At 38.6% G+C, this 13525-nt stretch overlaps 1 long non-coding RNA gene across 1 annotated transcript in view; it reads left to right on the top strand.

Moving 5' to 3' along the window:
* The window catches only part of LOC110257192, a 41255-nt gene that overhangs the window by 13530 nt on the left and 14200 nt on the right, over window positions 1-13525 (top strand). Inside the window, exon 2 of the long non-coding RNA XR_002339473.1 lies at window positions 587-709. This is a non-coding gene — a long non-coding RNA (uncharacterized LOC110257192). The remainder of the gene's footprint in view (window positions 1-586; window positions 710-13525) is intronic.

The raw sequence follows: 13525 nt of genomic DNA, 5'->3' as shown, positions 1-13525 counted from the left end.
ATATCAAGTTGGGTATGCCAGAGAGCCAGCCAAAGGAGGAAAAGTTGGTAAATATCTGTTGGAGCCTCAGTCAGAGGATGGAGTTTAAGGCCTTATTAAACACTGGTAATTGCTTGGAAGAATTGATCCCATTAATCTCATTAGAGAAATTTGGGGCAAACCTCTTCTTACTAAAACAGAGCTAATTGGTTTGAAGGAAACACATTGATGAGATATTTTAGAGGGAGAAGCAGATTTGGTCATTGACAAAATATTTCCCATGCACAAAGACACTGGTTTAGTGGTTGCTAAAAATAACTGGAACACTTAAAGATTCGCCTCATTATGAACTAGAACAATGGAGCTGTATAAAACTCTGACAACTGATTATGGATCTGGTGAACCACTGGTTGCCTGAGTTATGGACTCTAAGTTGGGCAAAACTTAAGACCAATGTTTCTTAACTCAATTTTTGCTTCTTTGTCAATGTTTCATAATTGGTTCATATTATTTTCAGGTTACACATCTTTACCTGTTATTAATTGGGTCATTTGACTGATTCAATTAAATGACTTGTGTTTGCTCATCTTATTCTGTTGGTCATCAGGAGGGAGATAGCTTTACATGTTCCTGCAGACAAAGAAGAGGGAAGCCTCATTATTGACAGGTTGACCTTCACAGGACACTTAAACTGCCTGAATTGAAGCCCAGTCTGCTGCTGCTGGGAAAGGTATAGCTTCTCGGGGCCTCAGACTTGGTGGGGGAAAATGTTATTGCTATGGTTCTGTCCCCAGCATTGAGGGAGCTCAGTGGATGTGCTAAAGAAGGTCGTGACTTTTAGAGTCTAGAAAAAATGGTCTCAAGTTCCAGTTTGCCATTTTTTCCTAAGTAAACATTGTCACATTAATTTATGTATTTATTATAATCCTTGAAGTACTCAACAGATAATCTTGAGATGTAGAACCCTTAAATGCAAGAGCACCTCTGGAGAACCACAACTTATAGGAAAGAGATGAGAGGAAAGCAAACTCAGAAATAGAGATGCTCCCTAATGATCCTGTCTCACTCACTTGTTAATCATCTGCTCCACTACCTCAACCTCCAAATGGGCATCAGCTTCAAGTGAATGCTTTATAGAAATTTCAAGTCCTACATCACTAATTATTAGAGAAATGCAAATCAAAACTACAATGAGGTACCGCCTCATACCAGTCAGAATGGCCACCATTAATAAGTCTACAAATAACAAATGCTGGAGAGGGTGCGGAGAAAAGGGAACCCTCCTACGCTGTTAGTGGGAATGTAAGTTGGTGCAGCCACTATGGAGAATAGTATGGAGGTTCCTCAGAAAACTAAATACAGAACTACCATATAATCTAGCAGTACCACTCTTGAGCATATATCTGGATAAAACTATAATTCAAAAAGATACATGCACCCCTGTGTTCATTGCAGCACTATTCACAATAGCCAACACATGGAAACAACCTAAATGTCCATTGATAGATGAATGAATTAAGATGATGTGGTACATATACACAATAGAATACTACACAGCCATAAAAGGACAAAATAATGCCATTTGTGGCAACATGGATGCAACTGGAGATTCTCATGTTAAGTGACATTAAGTCAGAAAGAGAAAGATGAATACCATATATCACTTATATGTGGAATCCAAAATGTGGCACAAATGATCCTATCTACAGAACAGACTCAAAGACATAGACTTGTGGTTGCAAAGTGGGGAGGGAGTAGGATGGACTGGGAGTTTGGAGTTAGTATATGCAAACTATTACATTTAGAATGGATAAGCAATGAGGTCCTACTCTATAGCACAGGGAACTATAGCCATTCTCTTGGGATGGACCATGATGGAAGATAAGACATGGAATGTGCATATGCATGACTGGCCACTTTGCTGTATAGCAGAAATTGGCACAACATTGTAAATCAACTATAATCTAAATAAAGGAAGAAAGATATGTTATAATCAAGTTATTAATAAGATTTAAGTATCATTAAGAAAAAAAAGAAAAATTTCAAGTCCTAGACTTTTGCAGTTGCTGGGAAATAGCCAAAACCTCTAATGTTAAATCTTAAAATGACAAGAGTGTGCTGTAATACCTACTTTTTAGGTTTCTTATAACCATGAAAAAAATATAACATAGGTAAAGAGTTGGAACATGGTATGATCAATAAATATGAGACCCCTTCCTTCCAAAATAATGTTTGTTAAATGAATGAATGAATTTGGTTAGAGAATCACTTCTTTTTTAGGTGGAAGTTTGATAACTGTGGGTCATTTTTAGACAATTTTTTTCTAGAATTCTCCAGGCCCATCCCCTTTTGGAAAATATTGACTGAGTCAATACATTGGTTCCGTGGCCACATAAAAAGGAAGTCTTGTTGTTGTTGTTGTTGTTACTGCTTTTGGCATTTTGTTTTGTTTTGTTTTTTTCTGTGTCAATGGCATGTGGAAGTTCCCAGGCCAGGGATCAAACCTGTGCCACAGCAGTGACCTGAGCCGCCATAGTGACAAGGCTGGATGCTTAACCTGCTGCACCACAAGGGAACACCAGGAAGTCTTATTTTTATTGTTTTGTTTTTTGTTTTTTGTTTTTTTGTTTTTTTGTTTTTTGTCTTCTTAGGACTATACCCAAGGCACATGGAGGTTTCCAGGCTAGGGGTTGAATCGGAGCTGTAGCTGCTGGCCTATGTCACAGTTACAGCAACACCAGATCTGAGCCACATCTGCAACCTACACCACAGTTCATGGCAACACTGTATCCTTAACCCACTAAGCAAGGCCAGGCATTGAACCAGCATCTTCGTGGGTACTAGTCAGATTCAATTCCTCTGAGCCATGATGGGGACTCCTGAAGTCTTATTTTTAAATGCATTTTGGTTAAAAAATATTTTAATGTAGTTTTAAAAGATGCATCACAGAATTAATAGAAATCTCAAAGTTAAATTTAAAATAGAAAGGTTAAGAGACTCAATGATCACATATTGACTTTGTTATTGTTTGTGTGGTAGGTCACAGAGCAGGAAAGACAAAAAGAAATTGTCTATAACAAATCATGTGTATCCCACAGTTCCTTTCACATGCATACAAATTAAATAAGCGTTAAAAATTACTTCTAATGCTTCTGGTTTAAGATGAGAAATAAGGTACACATTTTCATTTTAACATCTACTGAAATAAAAGTAGAAAGGCACCAAAAGAAATCAGCCACTAACATTAAAGAAAATCAAATTGGGAATGAAACAATTAAACAAATGATTTGAAAAAATTTCAGGGAGACTGAAAATAAATGAGAATGTCTTGGTGAATGAAACATGTTGAAAAGACAGTTTATAGATAAGGAGCTAAAAGGGATTAAGAGCCCATCTGCTCTGCAGAATCCCAGAAAGTCTCTGGCCTCAGAATCAACAGCCAGCAAGTGACAATTGGAGTTGAAATCAGGGGATTCGCTTGAGGTCTGTAATGAAACTGAGGCCACCAGAGGGTACCTCAGACCCCTTCCCCCAAGCCAATGTGTCAGCAGATGGCATATAGGACTCCTCACTAAATAAACTGAAGAGTGGTTGGGGAAAGCAAAGATGAGTAGCCCTGAGTCAGTTATGGACAAAATGGGGAAGGCTTTGGTATGCTTTGGGACAGTATATAAATATTAATAACCTTACAATGTAAAAAGTAAGGGAATTGATAGAAGGAAGAAAAGGGCATTAGAAGAAAAAGTAAGGATGCTAATACATTGACACCATTAGCGTAATCATTTATTCATTCACTTGACAAATATTTCCTGAGAACTTACTGGGTGCATGTGCTATTGGAACTTGGGATACAGAGAAAAGAAAATGTCAGACAGAACTCCTTACCTTCAGGGAGCTTATGTTACACTATGCCATTAGTACAGGAGGCTGCCCCAGATTAGTACAGAGGCATACCCCCAAAGCTGATGGAATAAAAAATAGAGGTTTAAATATATTATTAAAGATGTAATCATAAATAATAGTTAAATAAATAATAACTATAAATAATAATAACATACATTGAGGAGAGATGAGTAAATGACCTGACTTTTAAGCTCTCAAATATTAGATTCGCTAGATACAATGTCTAAAGTAGATGAATCAAAGCAGATTAAATCAGGATATCCAGGACTAGAAAGGCAACCACCAAAACTAAAAACAGAAACAACTGGAAGAGTTTTGCATCTGGGGTTTACATTGAAGGTGAGAAGAGAAGGATGAGAATGTTATTTTTGCTTTCATCATGAGTGGTATTTGCTTTGTTACCACATGTATTATATTGATTAATATATATGTATATTTAATTGACTTCTAAGAACAGCTACAATCAAAGAATGAGACTCATTTTTCATCTACCAAGTGTCATGGGATTAGGCATGAAATCATTAGAAATGGATTTTCCTTTCTGCATCATTTAGCAAGTATTTAAAAACAGATACTGTTTCATTGTCTTCTCCTGGTTGGAACCAATGATGGGGTCCCCAAAACAGGTTTGTGACAACAAGTGCTGGAAATGAAAGATAGTAAGAAGTTTGTGGGATGTATTATTAGAACAGCTTGGGTGTAGTTCATTTGAAGAAAAATAATGCTTTTATTTCCCTATTGTTTACCTCTGCTTAGCAAAGTGGAGATAACATTTATTAAACGCTCATTTCATATAACATGCTTTGCGTATGGTAAGTCACTTTATACACTGAACAACCTTATGATATTGGCATTAGTTTTCACATTTGGTAGAGGAAATTGAAGGTTAGACACATGCCAAAGTTTGCAAATGGCAACCCAATGTATAAACAGAGAGCTAGATTTTCAATCTAAGTCTGACTCCAAAAGCTGTGCTCTTTCTTTTGGATTTCCTAGTGTGTAGTTAGGAAAAGACCAGATTTCAGTAAAATTCATTATAAATTATATTTTTTGTTATGTCAATATTTCCTACAATGTAAATTCCTGTAAATACCCTCTTTTTTAAAAAAAATACCCTAGGATTTTTATCTAGCCGCAAATATTTTAGCATTAAATTGATAATAAAAGTACATGTCTATATTTTGTAACATTTGGATGAAAAGAAAACTTGCAAGGCTTTATTTTCACTCTCAGCCAATATCCTTCCTACTCTCTATGCTGTATTTTAAAATATTCCTCAATGATAGGTTATTCCTGGAGAACTCTTTTTGTCCATCTTACGACCAAATTTGCACAAATATGATTTCCTTTGTTGCTGTTATTTGCTGGAATAAGTTTATGGTCCTCTCTTGTGCTTGCTAAGTTATTAAAAAGAGATACCCTGGTGGTAAATTAGATGTGCATAGATTTGGGAGGAAATGGTAATAATAATAGTAATAAACAAAAATAAACAAGTTTTGTGTACATATTAGGTGCTGGATGCTTTACATGCATCATTTCATTTAATCCTCTCTATGGATCTATGGGACGGATATTATGATCAGTATTTTAAGATCAGTATTTTAGTTAAATGAAAACTACAACCCAGCAAGTTTAAGCAACTTGCTCCAACTTGTCAAAAACCAAGGGACTGGTGAGTTCCTGTCATGGCTCAGTGGAAATGAATTGGACTAGCATCCATAAAGACACAGGTTTGATTCCTGGCTTTGCTCAGTGGGTTAAAGATCTGGTGTTGCTGTGAACTGCGGTGTAGGTTGCAGATGCGGCTTAGATCTGGTGTTGCTGTGGCTGTGGTGTAGGCTAGCAGCTACAGCTCTGATTTGATCCCCAGCATGGGAACCTCCATATGCCGTGGGTGCAGCCCTAAAAAGACAAAACGAACAAACAAAAAACTAAGGGACTGGGATTTGAACATTGGTTTTAAGAATATGTTTGCAATGGTTCTGAAGTTGCCTGATGCATCATTTTACAAATTCTCTCCTGCTGTCCTTCGGAGACAACATGGGCTGTTGTATAGTTAAGCTGGATGAAATCTTAATTGTTATGACTGACCTAAAGTAGATTTGCCTCAGTCAGTGCCTGTACCAAGAGCAACACTTAAATCTTGTTTGGTTCCATGTTGTTATTAAGGGACTAGAGATGTTCAGCCCACAGTGCCACTGCTACTACTGATTATTATTATTAGTTCATGAAATCCAAAACTGGACAGAGGAGAAGGACACTGAGAATGAAAATCTTTTAAAAATTATAAAGGTGACAGCAACTTTCTGACTCTTTAAGAAAATGAAATTAAATGGGAATAAAATTGTAATTGTGCTTTTTTACCTGAAAAGGTATCTCTATGAGTACAGAGATGGAAAAGTGTGGCTTAGTAGCAATTTATGCAAAAATGCAGCTGTCTTATCAATATCAAGTCTTCATTAGCATTACAATGATAGTTGTCACAAACACTCTTCTCCAGAGCTCCAGTCCTGTATATCCAATAGGTCAACCAATTTCTCTTGGAGTTGGATATCTGAAAGGCTCTTCACACTTAGCATGTTCAAGATTGAACTCTTAAACCATTTCCTTCAAGCCAGGTCCTCTTCCAATAACCCCCAATCAACAAATATTACTACTCTTTGTCCTGTTAGTAAATTTAGACATCATCAATGAAATCTTTTTATGCCCATCGTAGCTCCTCTCCAGACTTTGTCCATTCTAACTCTTAGAATCTCAGAATTGTCACTCTTTCATCTCCACCACTACCTTATTAGTCCATGGGATCATCATTTCTCACCTATGCTACTGCTTAGGCCATCTGGTCTCAATGGTTCCACTTGCCCTCTTCACTTCATTTAACACACCAGCCTGAGTGACGTTTTCACAAGGCAAATATGACTGGGTAGATATTCACACATCTACCCCCAGATGAAGTTCTTTGAATGTCTTTTTATTCCACTCACATACAAATAAGAACTGATACCGGAATCAGGGTTCTTCTTCACAGCAGTCGAAGAATGAACTCCATGAACATACAGGCAGCAAGCAAGAAAAGTCTTTATTAAAGGAAAGCAAATAGCTTCCAGGGGCTGGGATGGGGGAGAAGAATACCCTTTCTCTATTGTCCTATGGGGGTTTTTATTCCTTTTTTTAATTTGTTTTTATTTTTTATTTTTGTCTTTTTGCCATTTCTTGGGCCACTCTCGTGGCATTTGGAGGTTTCCAGGCTAGGGGTTGAATCGGAGCTGCAGCCGACGGCCTACACCACAGCCACAGAAATTCGGGATCCAAGCCGCATCTTCAACCTACACCACAGCTCACCGCAATGCTGGATCCTTGACCCACTGAGCAAGGCCAGGGATTGAACCCGAAACCTCATGGTTCCTAGTCAGATTCGTTAACCACTGCACCACGTCGGGAACTCCATGGGGGTTTTTATTCCTTAAAGATGTGGGGGGGGGGGCACCAACGTAGGGTCCAGAGAGATGTGGTTTTCTCCCATTGGCCTTGTTCAATTACCTATATCAGTCCTTGTGGATAGGGTCTTAGGGGTGGAAACATTCTGTAAATCTCATAGTTTCTTTGCCCTTTTCTTTCTGTAAACTGAGTCACAGGCGATTAGGGATTAATGTCCATCTGGATGTAGGTACACTTCCTATAGTAAACAAGGCCTGTGGGGATGTTACTCCATGAAGCCCTTAAGCCATAAATCTTAATCAATGGCCATGTCAAAGAATGCATTGAAGCCCATGCTCCTACACTGACTACCTGAGTTAATATTCGGCCTCAAAACCATGCCTCTGTATACCTAAACAGCCTTGTTCCAGCAATCTCTTCCTTGCTCTCTGTACTGGGCTTTCTCTCAGTTCCTTGAATGCACTGTGAAGACTTTTACCACAAAGACTTTGCATAGGTTGTCCCTTCTGTCTGAAATCTTCTCTCATCCTCATCTAGACAATGCCTACTCATCCTGCAGGTCTCTATTCAAGGGGGCATTTCCATAGCAAAGCCCTCCCTAGCTCTGTAGGCTGAGATTCCTTTGTTACATGTTACATAGTTCTTACAGTCCTGCCCTCTGGAGCTCTTATCTCAGCTTATAATTCATTTAACAGTTTACATACCACATATTTGTTGAATATTTATTGTGTGCCAGGTTCTGTTCTAAATGCTGAGATGATAGTGATGAATAAAATAGTTCCTTCCTAAGGATCTTTAGTGAAGGAGAAGATACCTACAAATAAAATATAAAGTGTGTCCATTGGTGTTAAGCATTATGCAGAAACACACATCAGAGAAAGAGGATAGGAAGTGCATATATGTGCACAAGCACGTGTTATTTTACACAGTCAGGGAGGAACAGATGAGGTAACATTTGAACTAAATGAGAGGGGTGAAGCTCGCTTATACCTGAAGATGACTGCTCCAGGTTGAGGGAAGAGTAAGAGCAAAAACCCTGACAAAGAAGCATATCTGCCATGTTTAAAGAGCAACAGGAAGGCCAACATGTTTGGAGCAGAGTAAATGGAAATGTAAATAGCATGAGATGAAGACAGAGAGGGGTCAGGTGAAGCAGGACCTGGAAGGGCAATGTAAGAACTTTGGCTTTCAGTCTGAGTGAGTGGAGAATAATTGTGCAATCTAAACAAAGGACGTGATCTGAGATACGTTTCCCAAGGATTGCTCTGGCTATTCTGTGGGGAATAAACTCTCTGTATGGATGAAGGTTGGTGCGTAGAGCAGAGATCTCAGTTAGAAACTTGTCTGTGCTAATCCAGGCAAGATATAACCATGGCTTGATCAAGATAATAACAGTAGGAATGAGGAAAGTGGTCAGATTCTGGATATTTTTGAAAGAAAGCCAACAGAATATGTTCACAGACTGAATATGAGTTATAGGAGGAAGAAAACAAATCAAGGATTATATTAAGGTTAATGGAGTCACCATTAACTGAGATGGGTGAGTCCTTGAGAAAAACAGATTTGAGGGGAAAGATCAGGGATCAGTCTGGACATGTCAACTTTAAGATGTCTAGTACACATACAAGTGGAGGTACAGAGTAGACAGTTGAATTCGTGAATCTATAGTTTGGAAGAGAAGCCATCTAGTTTGCCTGGGATCAAATAGTTTCCTGGGACATGAGATTTTTGGTGCCCAAACCAAGGAAGTCCTAGGAAAACTGGGAAGAGTCAATCATCCTAGTCTGGACTATAGACATGAATGTATAATCTTCAGCATATAAATGCCACTTAAAGTCAAAGGACTGGATGATATCATCCAGAGAGCAAGTGAAGTAAAGAAGAAATGTTCAAGGTTACCTGAGCATTTACAGGAAGCTGAGAAGGGATCAGCAGAAGAGAGTAAGAAGGAGGGCCCTGTGAAGTAGAAGGACAACCAGGGCAGTATGATGTTCTGGAAGTTATGTGATAAAAATGTTTGAGTAGAAAGTAGTGCCCAACTATACCAAATATTGATGACAAGCAAAATGAGATGAGGACTATGATTGATCATTAGGTTAAGCATTGTGGCTGTTACTGGTGATCTTGAAAAGGACAGTTACTTTTGAGTGGTAGTCAGGAGGCAATCTTGATTGGAATAGGTTCAAGGAAGAGAGTGGAGTGGGGTAAGGTGTTGGAAGAAGTTTAAAGCTGAGAAGAAAGAGGAGCAGGTGAGCACATAATGCTTATAAGGAAGGTAATGGGTGGTATAGTCTAATGACATGAAAGTGGAAGCTGGAGCCTAGGAATGGAGAAGGGGTAGGGGTAGGAATGAGAGAGAGAAAAAGATTTAGAAGGGGAGCAAGAAGGACACATTCCCACCTCCAGATCTAGCAATATAGAAGAGACACCACCAGAGAGGATGGTAGGGAAAGTAGATTTCTCAGGAGAAAGGCAGATTTCAGGTGGAACACAAAGGTGATGGGAACACTCATGGAAATTTTCAGGATATTGGGGATTTTATTTTTATTTATTTATTTGGGAGGATTTTAATAATACTGAACTGAATATTCTTTAAGGGGCAGCAGTAGAGTTTGAGGAGTAGGAAATGGGTGCGGGCTGAAGTTGCAGCCTCAAGGAGACTAGGGTTTGGGTTTGTGGGATCTCCTGAGAGATGGAGCCTTTGTGCTGGCTGCAGTAAAGAGGGATAAAGTATGGATAGTGGTGGTAGAGAGATTACGAGCCCGTCTTGGGAGAGAGCTCTGGAGACCCCTCCTTTTTCATGCCACTGGAGGGATGGAGGATAAGGGAAAGAAGTCTTATGGGGAGCAGGAGTAGTCCTGGGCCACCTCATCCCTCACGTGTAACGAATGATAGTTTCGTAAGTATGATTACTGGCTCAATGCCTGTCTCCCTCATTAGATGCTAAAGTACATGAAGGCAAGGGGTTATGTTTGCTTTTACTTTCTTTTACATTCTCCAGTTCCTAGTGGATAGCATGCTTGCTATATAATAGAACTTCAATAAGTATATGTTTAATGAATAAATAAATAATAAAATAATTGAGACTTTTTATTGACAGAAAAGTCATGATGAACAGTGTGATGAGGCTGCCCACAAAATGGGATGATGTGCAGAGTGGAGACGGTAAGGGGAGTTCCCATCATGGCTCAGCAGTTAACAAACTCAACTAGCATCCATGAGGACATGGGTTCAATCCCTGGCCTCACTCAGTGAGTTAAAGATCTGGAGTTGCCATGAATTATGGTGTAGGTCACAGACACAGCTCAGATCCTACGTTGCTGCTGTGGCTGTGGCATAGGCCGGTGACTATAGCTCCCATTTTATCCCTACCCTGGAACTTCCATATGATGCGGGTATAGCCCTAAAAAAAAAAAAACAAAACAAAAACAAACAAAAAAAAAACAGTGGAGAGGGTGATCATTTCTCTTTATTTCTTATCAGACAGCAGTTATTCTGCTGCTACACTACAAGAAGGATGTAGAAACTCCTTAGTAGTGTTGGAGAACTAAGTTAGGCAATTGGCTGCCAGAAAAAGAGAGAACAGTATGACCGCAGGCTACCTTCAAGTACTGAGGGACTTATTGTAAATATTTGTAGAAATTAGATAATGGAAATGTCATGGAAACATAGGAATAGTCCTATAAGTGGTCTTCGTGGGGGCAAAACACATTTGAGAACTGGGTTATTTCATGGCTTCCTCAGAGTGAAAAGACTGACTCAATTCTCCATCTTAATCGTGACTCAGCTCCTTTTTGACTACTTGCGCTTCTCTTATCACTACGGATTAGCTATGTTATCTCTAACCCGAATATCTTTTTCTCTATTCACTCGTGCCCATAGTTTCTGCTTAGTCATTGTTTCTGCTGTTACCCAGTAACACCCCAAGCATCTTAGGTTGATCTTCCTTATCTTCCCCTCGCATATTCGTCCAGATACTCTGTAACCACTTCATACACGTCCTTCAATATTTAAAAGTTACCCAACTGATTTTCAGTATCTGTGACTTTCACTAGATGCTCCTCAATAGTTTTCTGTCCTCCCAGAGCTGTTACATAAGAACACAATTTCTGATTTGATAGCAGCTGACCCTTGTTCTCCTTTTTTGAAACTCCCAGAAAGGTCATCTTTTCTCTCTCCTGTCAGTCTATCCTGGCCTTTGAGTCTTCATTTAAATCTTTTAAGGTGTCCACTAAGGTCTCTATCTTTTAATTTCAGGAAATCTTTCTCACCCTCCAGGTTAATCAGCTTTTTCTTTTTCTTCTTCTTTTTGTGGCTGCACCTGCAGCATATGGGAGTTCCCGGGCTCGAAGTTGAATCAGAGTTGCAGCTGAGGCCTGCACCACAGCCATGATAACCCTGGATCCAAGCAGCATCTGTGTCCTATGCCAAAGCTTGCAGCAACATTGTGTCCTTAACCTACTGAGCCACATCAGGAACTCCTGATCAGCCTATCTTTCTCACATTTTTTTCCTTGCAGTTTTATTGAGATATAATTTATATACAGCACTGTGTAAGTTTAAGGTGTACAGAATAATGATTTGACTTATATACATCAGAAAATGATTACCACAATAAGTTTAGTGAATTGTTTCAAATAGGTACAAAAGAATAGAAAAAAAAAATTTTCCCTTTTGATAACTCAGGGTTTGTACTCTTACCCTTTTATATAACATACAGTGTCTTCCTCAATTTTTCTTCTAGTCTTTTTCTGTTCCTGTTTTGATAGTAAGATGGAAAAATGCTTTCTAAACAATTATAGTTCCTACTTGATTTCCTAGACACATCTGGCTTCTAGAGGCAGAGAAAGTCATGTACCATTTTCTGGTTGCCTTCTCAGCTTTAGGATTTGTATTGATTTTGTTTAGTTATTTCTCTACTTCAGCCAAAGACTCATGTATATCTAAGTACTTACTGGACAGCACCAACTTAGAGTCCTAAAAGAAGTTCACAGTAGCATATTTCACTTAGCATAATGTTCTCAAGGTTCATGTACATTGCCACTTATAGCAAAATTTTTTTCTTTTTGAAGACTGGATAGAATTCCATTATATGTATATACCATATTTTCTTTATCCATTTATCTGTGGATGGACATTAAGTTGTTTATACATCTTGGTTATTGTGAATAATGCTGCAATAAACATGGGGGTGCTAATATCTTCCTGAGATTCTGATTTTAAATACATGTGATTCCACTTATCCGAGATATCTAGAAGAGCAAAATTCATAGACTGAAAGAGTAAAATTGTGGTTGCCAGGGCTGGAGAGAAGGGGAAATAGGGAACTACTATTCAAAAAAATAATATAATATCTCAGTTAAGCAAGATGAATTAAGTTCTAGAGATCTGCTGTACAACAGTGTACATATAGTCTGCAATACTATATTTTACACTTAAAAATTATTAAGAGCTGGATCTTATTCTAAGTGTTCTTAACGCAGTATAAATAAATAAATAATTTAAAAAGAAGTTCAAACTAATCTTCCCCTTAACATCCTTCCATATTTCTACTTTACTAATTTACTCAACCAACCCAGGAGCTACAGATCCCATCTGGTGTTCATCTTCCCTTACTTCTCTCTTGTACTCACTCCACACATGTAATTAGTTGGATAACCTTAAATACTTCTCAAATATGCTTTCTCTCCTCTATTCCCATTGTCAGTCCTCCAGTTCAGGTCCCTATCTTCATGCACATGAACCAATGAAGTGACTTTCTCACTGAAAATCCTACCTCCACTCTCCACCCCCAACTAATCCTCCCTCTAACTCCACACTGCTGAGGATGAGCTTTCTAGAGTGTAAATCTAGTTATTCACTTCCTGGATTAATACCTTTTGATGGGTATCTATTACCTTCTGGTTAAAGTTAAAACACTTTTATCATGGCATATAAAACCCTTCATATTTTAGTCTCTGCCTCCTTCTCTGGCCTCATTTCCCCAATCCTACTCCATTCCATTTCACCCTCATTCCATCAGTTACACACCATTAGCAGATACTCAGATTTGCCAGATCCTTTCATACTTCCCTGTGTTTGTCATGTTGTTACATCTGCCTTTATGCCCTTTTCTCTGGCAAAGTTATGTCCTTCCATCTTGACTTAACTCAAAACAACTCTCATTCATGATTATTTTCTTAATCTGCCTTGGATGTTTTCTTGAT

Source organism: Sus scrofa, chromosome 15, assembly GCF_000003025.6.
Source record: "Sus scrofa isolate TJ Tabasco breed Duroc chromosome 15, Sscrofa11.1, whole genome shotgun sequence".
Lineage (NCBI taxonomy): Eukaryota > Metazoa > Chordata > Mammalia > Artiodactyla > Suidae > Sus > Sus scrofa.
Note: the sequence above shows the minus strand (reverse complement) of the source record. Positions and strands in the feature narration are given on the sequence as shown.